This window comes from Bos indicus x Bos taurus, chromosome 25 (assembly GCF_003369695.1).
Source record: "Bos indicus x Bos taurus breed Angus x Brahman F1 hybrid chromosome 25, Bos_hybrid_MaternalHap_v2.0, whole genome shotgun sequence".
NCBI lineage: Eukaryota > Metazoa > Chordata > Mammalia > Artiodactyla > Bovidae > Bos > Bos indicus x Bos taurus.
Genome location: NC_040100.1, coordinates 14,574,921 through 14,586,709, shown reverse-complemented (window position 1 = coordinate 14,586,709; position 11,789 = coordinate 14,574,921). Strand labels below are relative to the sequence as shown.

The following is an 11,789-nucleotide window of genomic DNA, read 5'->3' as shown; positions in this document are numbered from 1 at the left end:
TAACCTTTGCCTTTGATTGCTTTTGTTCAGTAAAAGGATACTGTCCATACAAAATAGCCTGCCTCAGGGAACCCAGCCCCTCTGCCAGAAGGTTAAACCAAAACACCTTTGTTCAGGACCATGTTCACCTGTGGATGGCTACAGGAGGGAAGACATTAACTCATACCCTCCCCAAGATTGGCCATTCTAGAAGATAGCTGCAAGATTAATGGCCTTTTTACTTTAATCCTCCCATCCCCCCATAGTCTATAAAAGAACCTGGCATCCAGACCCTGATAAAGATGGTTATCTTGAGACATTAGTCTGTCATCTTGTCAGTCAGCCAGCTTTCCTGGTAAAGTTGTATTCCTTGCCTTGACACCTCTCTCTGTTAAGTGGACTATTGTGTGGTGAGTAGAGAGAGCTTGGACTCAGTAATAGAAGGGTGCTGTGGGATGGGGGAGATGCATAGAAAAGTCACAGACTTAGGGCAGACTTACAGTCAAATAGCATCATGACTCCATGCTTTAGACATACAATGAAGATGAATGAAACATATAAAGAGAAAAGATTCAGAAAGATCTAGTCAAGATGAAAATTAGCAAGACATCTTTGTGAAGCAGACACAAGCAGAGGCGGTCAAAGGGGAGAGGCGTGGGCCTGGGCTGGGCCCAGAGAGGGGCTGGTGGCTGGGCGATTTTCTTTAGCTTTCATGTAGTCAGTTCAGTTCAGTTCATTTCAGTCACTGAATTGTGTCCGACTCTTTGCGACCCCATGGTCTGCAGCGCGCCAGGCCTCCCTGTCCATCACCAACTCCCGGAGTTCACTCAAACTCACATCCATTGAGCCCGTGATGCCATCCAACCATCTCATCCTCTGTTGTCCCCTTCTCCTCCCACCTTCAATCCTTCCCAGCATCAGGGTCTTTTCAAATAAATCAGTTCATATGGAGTAGCTGGGACTAAAAACGCCAGTGTGCACAGCCTCATGGAGAGTGCCTGGGAAAGATGAACAGGGAAAGGGACAGGAAAGTCGAAAAGGGGAAGATGAACAGACTCTCCAGTCCCAGCAGCTCCATCTTGAGGAAACACCTGGGGAAAGTATCATGTGTGAGCCAAAGGTCAGCAGGCATGTGAAGAATGTGCTGATGGTAAAGTGAAAACGGGAAACCACCTAAATGCTCAAAGGAAAGGGTGAAATCAAGACCTTTGTGTGGTGTAATTCATACAATGGGATACTCTCCAGTCATTGAAATGGACAGAGCAGAGCTATACATGTCAGCATGGCTGGATCTGGCAAAGCACTACCCAGCTGTGCCTGGCTTGCTGGGGCTGGGAGCGGGGAATGTCTCTCCTGGGGATGCTGATGGCAGTGCTTTGTTATTCAGTCTACCCCAGGCATTCCTGAGAGGAAATAGACAGGGTTGTTCCGGATTGTGAGGATTGTGAGACGTGTCAGGGGTAGATCAGGGAGAGGTGAGATGACCTGAAGGTGCTAACTTAAAAAAAATAATAATAATTAAGTATTTCTTTTTATTTATTTACTGCACTGGGTCTTAGTTTCAGCATTCAGGATCTAGTTCCCTGACCAGGGATCGAACGCCCCCGCCCCAGCCTCTGGCATTGGGACCATGGGATCCATTGGCCACTGGATCATCAGGTAAGTCCCAAGGGTGCTAACTTCTATCAGGTGCTTCAAGTAAGAAGTTACATGTCCCTTACTCCTCTGGTTTAGAACTAGCATCTGCCTTTTTCCTTTCCGTAGAAGGCCTTCCTTTTATGTAGGTGCTAATGGAAAGCAGGTATTGAGTCTTGAGAATGTTGCAAGAGAAAAAATTTTCAGGAATTTCCTCTTTCTATAACAACAGAGGATAGACACCACTCCAGGTCATATAAAATTGATTTAAACGCTCTTATCTGAATAAAGTGTAGAATTGAGACTACTTATGAACAAAAGTTGGTGATGGACAAGGAGGCCTGGCGTGCTGCGATTCATGTCACAAAGAGTCGGACACGACTGAGCAACTGATCTGATCTGATGTGATGAAACGTCAGGGCAGTGTGTAATTTCCTTGGTTCTGTCTCGTCACAACAAAAATTTGAAGCGACAGATATTAAAGCCCTTGGACAGAACGTGTCTCAGCTCTCGAAAGACCGTGTTACAGCTCTCAGCTGTCGGCCAGATCACTGTTACAGCTCCGTTTTATTTAGAAAATAAAAGGAAAATACATCCTCGTGGCGTGAGGGCATGCCAACCCAAAAGATGCAAAGAGGAAAGAGAGAGCGAGCACGGACATGAACGGATGAGAGAGACCCCCAGCGCTTTGGCTCCTCATTTTATATGCTTTTTTCCTCCCTCTGGGCCTGCCCTATGTAAATTGGGCCAGCCAGGAATGCTGTTTGCTCTACCTGAAGTCTTCACTCCAGTCCTCAGACCTTCCTCTGTTCTATTTTCGTGGGCTTTTCCCTTCCTTGTCTTTTAGCCACTGCCCTTCTGGACTCCTTTTTCCTATTCTAACTACCTAACATTCCCCCTCAATAGATGGGAGGCCCAGTTCTTTGGGAATAGGGGCGTCGAGGTCTTTCTGGCTACTTCCTGCTGAACTGGTATGGCGAAGGGCATTGGGCCTCCCCCTCTTGCCAGTCTCAGGCCTCAGAGTCCTTATAGCGGTGTCCATCTAAGGGTGAGCAATATTTTCCATGGTCGGCTGTAACTTTATATATCCTTGTTGAACTGGCACTGCATGTTGTAGCTTGTTGACCTGGGCAGAGACAAAATGGGTTAGACAATTGATAAAACATGGAGCAATCATAAGCAGCATCAATATGGCATAACAAGGGCTAGTTAGGGGCATTAGCCAACTCCAAATTCCCATCACCAGGATGGCTCAAGTCCCTCCTTGTTCAGGGATCAGAAGATCTATCTCCTGTCTGTTTTGCAATACAACCCCTGCCAAGCTGTGTTGGTTCTTTAGAGCTGTCCTGAGAAACCTTATCCCCAGAAACTAGATTTTGGGGGTGTTCATTAGAATGACACTCATTGGTAGTCCTGAATAGGCATCTAAGATCTCCCAGGGGCTCACAGGTGTATTGAGTATCCTCTTCTGTTTTCTTCCACGGCTTGACTCGTAAGTAGTGAATCCAGGAGTCATGTCCTGGTACCTTGACTGCTGTGGGGGTAGAAAGTATTACAGGGTAGGGACCCTTCCATGTGGGCTGGAGTTGAGCCTTTGGGGACCCATCTTTCCAGACTTTAATTAGGACTTGAGTCCCTGGGGCATATGGCAGTGACTCCTTAGAATCTTTTGTGTCCTAGTTGACACCCCACAAGCGTATATCCTGTTGGAATTGACCAAAGGCCATGGTATAAGACTGGAGGGTCTGAGATTCTGGAACTAGGAAGAGGTCATTGACTTAAAGAAAAGGTCCCCCATATAGCATCTCAGAAGGACTAAGACCAATCTCTTCCTGAGGGGCAATTCGGGCGTGGAGAAGAGCTATTGATAAAGCCTCCTTCCATCCCAGAGAGGTCTCCTGGGTTATCTTTTTTATCACTGATTTTAAGAATTGGTTGGCTCTTTCTACTTTTCCTGAAGGCCTCCAGGCACAATGGAGATAATAAGTAATGCCCAATGCTTTTGAGACCCCTTGGGTGACTTTAGAAGTAAATGATGTCCCGTTGTCACTTTGTAATGACCTGGGCAGACCAAATCCTGGAATAATTTCACGGAGCAGTTTTTTCATCACCTCCTCAGCCCTCTCAGTCCAGGTGGGAAAGCCTTCAATCCATCCTGTGAATGTATCTATCATGACTAATAGGTATTTATACCCTTGAGAAACTGGCATCTGGGTGAAGTCCATCTGCCAGTCCTCTCCTGGGTAGGCCCCACGTCGTTGGACCGGCTGGGCCAGCTGGGGTCTTCGAGCTCCTTGGGGGTTGTTTAATTGGCAAGTGGGACAAGAGGAGACCACCTGCCTTACAGTCGTTTGGAGGCCTGTTCCTCTGAAGGACCTTTCTAGTAATCTTTGAAGGGCCTTTTCCCCTAAATGAGTGGTGGCATGTAAGGAGTTAACCAACTTCCACTGGAAGTTCCCAGGCAGAAAAAGGAGCCCCTCCTTTTAGAACCACCCCATATGATCTTGAAAGTCCTCACTCTTAGCTTTAAGAGTCTCACCTTCAGTATATGAAGGAGTTTCTGGCAAATTAGTCTGTGAACTAAGGTGGCAGCCCCTATTAGGTCATGGTTCTGTAATGCTGCTCTCTTAGCTGCCTGATCAACTGCTTGGTTCCCTCGTGCCACTTCTGTGCTCCCTTTTTGGTGTCCTTTACAGTGGGAGACTGAAACCTCAGGGGGCAGATGGACTGCCTCCGAAAGTCTAAGGATTTGATCACCATATTTGATTGGGGACCCTCGGGTGGTAAAGTGGTGGCCTCTTTCTTTCCAAATAGCAGCATGCACATGTAGCAACAGAAAGACATACTTGGAGTCAGTGTAAATAGCTACTCTTTTTCCTTTTCCCAGCTCTAAAGCTCGAGTCAGGGCTATGAGCTCAGCTAATTGGGCTCAAGTACCTGGTGGCAAAGGTTTAGCCACTACCGTGTCAAAATTGGAGACTACTGCATATCCGGCTCTTCTTTTTCCATCCAAGACAAAGCTGCTCCCATCAATGTACCAGATTTCCTCAGAATTGGTCAGAGGATCTTCCAACAATCCTTCTCGGGGTTTTGTCCAGTGAGCCAAGGTTTCTAGGCAAGAGTGAAAGGGGAGAGAGCCCTCGGGGGTAGGTAGGAGGGTGGCTGGGTCAAGAACCTCACAAGGGGATATAGTGAGGCCTGGATTTTCCATCAGCAGTACTTGATATCTGAGGATTCTTTAATCAGACATCCATAAATGGCCTCCCCCATTTAGGAGTTGTTTCACTCGGTGGCTGGTAAAAATAGTTAGTTTGCCCCCAAAAGAGAGTTTTAAAGCACCTTCTATCACAACTGCAGTAGCTGCAAGATTTTGAAGGCAGGGAGAAATTTCTTCCCAATAAGGGAGGAAGACAGTCTGGGACCACTAGAAACTGGTGGAAAAATATTTGTCCATCCCGGTAACAAAGTGCTCAGGTGAATCTTTTAGTAGTTGTTTTTCCTGTAGCATCCAAAATGGTATCGATTTGGGAGGAGAAGGCTCCAGAGTAGGAGGTCAGGACAGAGTAGGTAGCCCCCATGTTAACCAAGAAATTCTCGGACCTACCTACCACATCCAGTTGCACCCTTGGCTAAGCCCCGTGATGGTTATCTGTGACAAGTGGGCTGGCTGAAGCGGGCTGCTTCAGTCCTGTTGAACCCTCGTGAGGGAAGGCTTGGTGCTTGACCTTGAGGCTCTTGCGTCCTGAGGGCAGAGTGCCACCCAATGTCCCAGTTGATGGCATTTATAGCAAGCCATTTTAGGAGACTTGTCATGGTTTGGACACTCTTTGGCCCAATAGCCCACCTATCTATATTAGGCATTTGCCTCGTGCCTTGTCCTTCAAGGACTCGGGGTTTGCCATAGGGCCTCCCTGGAGGGTGGCCAGCATCTGGGCATGCCTTGTCTCTTTCCTTTTCTCCTTCTGGGCCTTGGCTCCTTCTGTTCTCTGTTATAAAAGGTATTGGTGGCCGTCTGGACCATCTCATCTAAAGAGGCAGCAGGGTCCTGCTGTTGTAGCTGCTGTAACTTAATTCTGATATCTGATGCACATTGGGACAGGAATTTGTCCTTTAAAATCACCCATCTCTCATAAGAGTCTAAGTCCACATTGGTAAACTTTTACAGGGCCTCTTTTAGCCTTTCCAGAAAGGCAGTGGGGTTCTCATTGGGCTCCTGAGTTATTGCTGAGACCTGGGCATAGCTGATTACTTTTTGCTGGGATGCTTTCAGTCCTGCCTTCATATAGATTAGAAAATGATCCTTTTCCCAGAGGTTCTCAGGGTGATTATAATTCCAATTAGGATCTGAGGAGGGGACTGCAGTTTCCCCTATTGGGTATTTACCACTTGACATGTGAAGCCCCGTTGCATATCTTAGGGCTTCCTTTAAAACCCAAGTATGCTCAGGAGCAAATAAAGTTTGACTAAATATGACCATGATGTCCTTCCACATCAAGTCAAAGGCCAAGGTAATGTGTTGGAATGGACCTATATATTTGCCTGCATCATCTGTATAGCTTCCCAGGTCTTATTTGATCTGTCTTAGTTCTAAGAGGGAGAAGGGCTTATGGACCCGGGTTGGTCCAAATTCTCCTCCAGTTTCAACTAAGGGACATACTCACGCTGGCTTTTGTGGAGGTGGTGCTCCTGGATACAGAGGCACGTTTGGATACAAGGAAAGACCACCAGGCAACTCGGGAGTTGTGGGAGGTGACCCTTCATGGGGGGGTTCCTTTGCTTGGTTGTCTGTGCCTAACATCATTTGCCTAGTCGGCTCACTTTTAGGGCATACAACAATCCCATACTTAAGACAGAGTTCCTTCATATCTCTCAGTCAGAAGAAAATTTGGACATAGGGGATCTCTGTCCATTTCCTTTGTCTTTTGCATAATAATTCTAGCTGCAGGATAGTATTGTAATTTATTTATTTATTTTAATATATTTTATTTTATTTTTTAACTTTACAATATTGTATTGGTTTTGCCATATATCATCATGAATCCACCACAGGTATACACGTGTTTCCCATCCTGAACCCTCCTCCCTCCCCATACCATACCTCTGGGTCGTCCCAATGCACCAGCCCTAAGCATCCAGTATCGTGCATCGAACCTGGACTGGTGACTTGTTTCATATATGATATTATACATGTTTCAGTGCCATTTTCCCAAATCATCCCACCCTCTCCCTCTCCCACAGAGTCCAAAAGACTGTTCTATACATCACTGTCTGTTTTGCTGTCTCATATACAGGGTTATTGTTACCATATTTCTAAATTCCATATATATGCGTTAGTATACTGTATTGGTGTTTTACTTTCTGGCTTACTTCACTCTGTATAATAGGCTCCAGTTTCATCCACCTCATTAGAACTGATTCAAATGTATTCTTTTTAATGGCTGAGTAATACTCCATTGTGTATATGTACCACAGCTTTCTTATCCATTCATCTGCTGATGGACATCTAGGTTGCTTCCATGTCCTGGCTATTATAAACAGTGCTGTGATGAACATTGGGGTACACGTGTCTCTTTCAATTCTGGTTTCCTCAGTGTGTATGCCCAGCAGTGGGATTGCTGGATCATAAGGCAGTTCTATTTCTAGTTTTTTAAGGAATCTCCACACTGTTCTCCATAGTGGCTGTACTAGTTTGCATCCCCACCAACAGTGTAAGAGGGTTCCCTTTTCTCCACATCCTCTCCAGCATTTATTGCTTAGAGGCTTTTGGATCGCAGCCATTCTGACTGGCGTGAAATGATACCTCATAGTGGTTTTGATTTGCATTTCTCTGATAATGAGTGATGTTGAGCATCTTTTCATGTGTTTGTTAGCCATCTGTATGTCTTCTTTGGAGAAATGTCTATTTAGTTCTTTGGCCCATTTTTTGATTGGGTCATTTATTTTTCTGGAATTGAGCTGTAGGAGTTGCTTGTATATTTTTGAGATTAGTTGTTTGTCAGTTGCTTCGTTTGCTATTATTTTCTCCCATTCTGAAGGCTGTCTTTTCACCTCGCTTATAGTTTCCTTTGTTGTGCAGAAGCTTTTAAGTTTAATTAGGTCCCATTTGTTTATTTTTGCTTTTATTTCCAATATTCTGGGAGGTGGGTCATAGAGGATCCTGTTGTGATGTATGTCAGAGTGTTTTGCCTATGTTCTCCTCTAGGAGTTTTATAGTTTCTGGTCTTACATTTAGATCTTTAATCCATTTTGAGTTTATTTTTGTGTATGGTGTTAGAAAGTGTTCTAGTTTCATTCTTTTACAAGTGGTTGACCAGTTTTCCCAGCACCACTTGTTAAAGAGATTGTCTTTAATCCATTGTATATTCTTGCCTCCTTTGTCAAAGATAAGGTGTCCATAGGTGCATGGATTTATCTCTGGGCTTTCTATTTTGTTCCATTGATCTATATTTCTGTCTTTGGGCCAGTACCATACTGTCTGATGACTGTGGCTTTGTAGTAGAGCCTGAAGTCAGGCAGGTTGATTCCTCCAGTTCCATTGTTCTTTCTCAAGATTGCTTCGGCTATTCGAGGTTTTTTGTATTTCCATACAAATTGTGAAATTGTTTGTTCTAGCTCTGTGAAGAATACCGTTGGTAGCTTGATAGGGATTACATTGAATCTATAAATTGCTTTGGGTAGTATACTCATTTTCAGTATATTGATTCTTCCAATCCATGAACATGGTACATTTCTCCACCTATTAGTGTCCTCTTTGATTTCTTTCACCAGCTTTTTATAGTTTTCTATATATAGGTCTTTAGTTTCTTTAGGTAGATATATTCCTAAGTATTTTATTCTTTTCGTTGCAATGGTGAATGGAATTATTTCCTTAATTTCTCTTTGGTATTGTAATTTAAACTCCCATCCTCTGGCCAGTGTTCCTTGTCCCCCAGAGGATACTGTGGCCACTCAGTGGCACAAAAGAATTTTAATCGACTTCTCCTTAGAGTTAGAGGACAAACTCTAACAACTTCCAGTCATCAAGGATGCATCTCAAGGGTGTCTGTTGGGAAGTGGATTGGTTATTTGCAACCTGAAAGACAGTCATTACAGAGAGGAAAAGAAAGAGAAAAAACTAATAGGCCTCCTTCAATTTCCATGGGTGGACTTCCTTGGAGGTAAGTCTTTTTGAGACTTATCCTACCTACCCAGTACTGTTGCAACCTGAGAGCCAGGCAAGGTTTAGGGTGCAGATCCCAGGCAAACTGAGGCATGACAGCCTCCTGGAGATGCAGGTGGGACTCCCGAGAATTGGGTCCCTGGGCGGGTCAAGGCATGATGACCTCCTGGGACCCCTGGACTGGCGGGTCCCTGAGCAGGTTGTGGCTTGACAGCCTTTCAGGTACCAGATCCCTAGGCAGGTCGAGGCATGTCTACCTCCTGAGACTCCCAGACTGGAGTTGGGTGTCCCCAAGGTCTCTAGCGTGACCAGTGCTGAGTAGGATTAAGGGGTTGTAATTTTAACTCATTGTCAGTTTGTTCATCACAGATGGGAATAGATATCATGATGTAAAGCAATCCAAGCCTGTGCCCTGAGACCTGGAACCTGGTGAAACAGTCATAAGCTTTATCTTCTTACTGCTCTAAGGGAATGTAAGTCACTGATTTCCTCCCCTAGTCCCCCATAAGAGCAGGTTAGGGTGTCTCCAATGGTAAACATTTCATTGTCATAGACCCACTTGAGATAATAACGGAAATAATGACAAAGGAGTGGGTTATTTAGCCCTGTTGTTGTAGCCATGCGTTCCGGGAAACAAACTCACTCAGAAGGACAATGCAGATAGTGGAGTGCAGTTTATTACACCGGCAGGCCCAAGGCAGAGTCTCCTCTTAGCCAAGGACTCCGACCAGCATTTGTGAAAATCTTTTATACCCCATGTGTATGTGTCTGAACCCACCACTCCAAATTCCTTGAGACTTACATAAACCAAGGAAAATACAATCCCAATAACCCCATCATTCACGTGCTATGTGCTCATGTGCTCAAACAGTCAAACAATTAGCCAATAATCAATAAACCCAAGGTTACACTCCGATAGATACAGAAAAATTTATGGCCTGTCTGGAGGAAGGGGTGATTAGTGTATGTTTTCTCTTAGGCGATGAGTAACCTAGATACGATCTTCAAGGTTCCCCTGTCTGGAGGGGGTCTTATCCTTCCTTCTGTTGTTGTTTTCATAGGGACTAAACACAGAGTTCAGAGTCCATTGGAAATGTGGCCGAGCATGGTCAGCATGAACAGGCCTAAGATGGAGTCCAGGCCCTATGAATTCCTTCTTCACTGTTAGGGGCATTAAAGTATTTTAATAATAGGCTGGGTGGAGCAATGTTGCCTACAAGGGGGCAGGGTCCTGGTTGTAGGAGTTAATAATTGGCTTAAGAACAAATCGGTAAGAGGCAACAGACCAGATGTTCTATAAAAGTGGAATGGAGATTTGATCCTGGGGTATGTTTGTAACTTTAGGAGAAGGGTGGTAAGGGTTTGGCCCAAACAGCCTGCAGGGCTTAACTCCCAAAGTGGCAAACATTATCCCTGGAAGCCCAGTTGCCTTTGAAGGGAGGCTAACAGATGGACTTCTAGCAGGCACTGTGTGCCTTTCACCTGCCCTGCTGGGTTCACTGAGAGATGCTGGTGCTGCACATGTTGTAGGAAACACTCCTTGGCCCAATAGCCCACCTATTGGAAGATGAAGGCCTGAATATCTAGAGGGACTGGATATTATACAGTATTTCCTTCCCAAGAGCCAGCTATTTTCTGGTTGTCCCTCCAGAAGACTGTAGAGGCAACATTGTGGGCCCGGATGGGGATCAGGAAAAGAGCACGAAACAGGAGGGAAGGGGGCAGGGCACAACTTTTGAAAGAATGACATAGTGCAAGGGCAAAACATAAACTGATTAAAATCAGTTGGGTCCAAGATGATAAGTCAAATTGAACTAAACCTTAATCCCCAATCTGTAAGCTAAATGACAACCAGAGGTGGCAGGACAGCTCCAAGACACCATCAGAAGAAGAGTGGGTGGTTCCCCAATGGTTGGAATGATTCTCCCACTCATTAGCATATGAATTCACCCAGCTCCCAAAACCTAGCCCAGCCACATTGCATGGCCTAAGCCCTTGCACTCTGCAATGGCCCACACCCTGCAGGGTGTACTTCTCTCTGAATCCTAACAAATCCACCTCTCACCTACTGCTGTGTCTCTAACTGAATTTTTGCAATCAGTTACCAGAGCCTGAGCTTCATTAGGTCCTGAAGCCAGGCATCATGGGTTTTGGCTGGGCTTCCTCCAAGGAAAAATGAAATCTTAAAGCTTTGTATAGATTAAAAAAATAAATCCTTGTGCTCCACCCCCTAAATTCAAATCACCTCCCCAGTACACCACTTCTAGAGTATCTGACTGTTAAATTCTCATTTAAAAATAGGAAAGAATATTGTATCTGAATAAAACCTTTATATTTCAGTATATACATTGTCCATATTTGATTATTGGGTTAGACCCGAATAGTAGAATAATTTGTTTCCCGTTGTAAAATAGTTACATATTGTTAGCTGCAATTTTATATCAGTATTATGAAGAGCACCCTTCAGCATTCAAGTGTTGCCATCATGTAAAACGTTAACTAAAGAAAGGCTGCTTATTATTTCAGTCTCATCGTTACTTCCTGGACAACCTGATATTCCCTGGAGATTATCCAACCTCTCTTTGAGGTTAGGCACAACCTTGTTTGATACGTAAGTGCTCAGCTTCCAGCTGCAAGTGGGGTGGTTGCATCTAGCTTATTAGAATTAATATGACTCACAGAGTTGGAAGAGATCTGACATTATCCTTTATGCAAAATCATAATGAAATACTTCAAAGTTTGTGTAAGTTTGATTTAAAATGTTAAAAGGATCAATATCCTGAGCAGTATTTATAGTTACTTTTAAAATGTTGAACAGTGCATGTGTGCCTGTTCTTTTTGTTTGGTTGGGTTTTTGTGCCAGTTGTTTTTAAAAAACCAAAATATTGAAGGATTGCATTTACAGACAAGTTCAGATCAGATCAGATCAGATCAGTCGCTCAGTCGTGTCCGACTCTTTGCGACCCCATGAATCGCAGCATGCCAGGCCTCCCTGTCCAACACCAACTCCCGGAGT

General features: G+C 44.6%; 1 protein-coding gene across 1 annotated transcript in view; it reads left to right on the top strand.

Moving 5' to 3' along the window:
• The first annotated feature begins 1,546 nt into the window (after nucleotides 1-1,546).
• LOC113883524 (beta-glucuronidase-like) overlaps nucleotides 1,547-11,789 on the top strand; it is a 32,528-nt gene continuing 22,285 nt past the window's right edge. The window contains 1 exon segment of the mRNA XM_027527313.1: nucleotides 1,547-1,638. The gene's annotated coding sequence lies outside the window, so the exon portion shown is untranslated.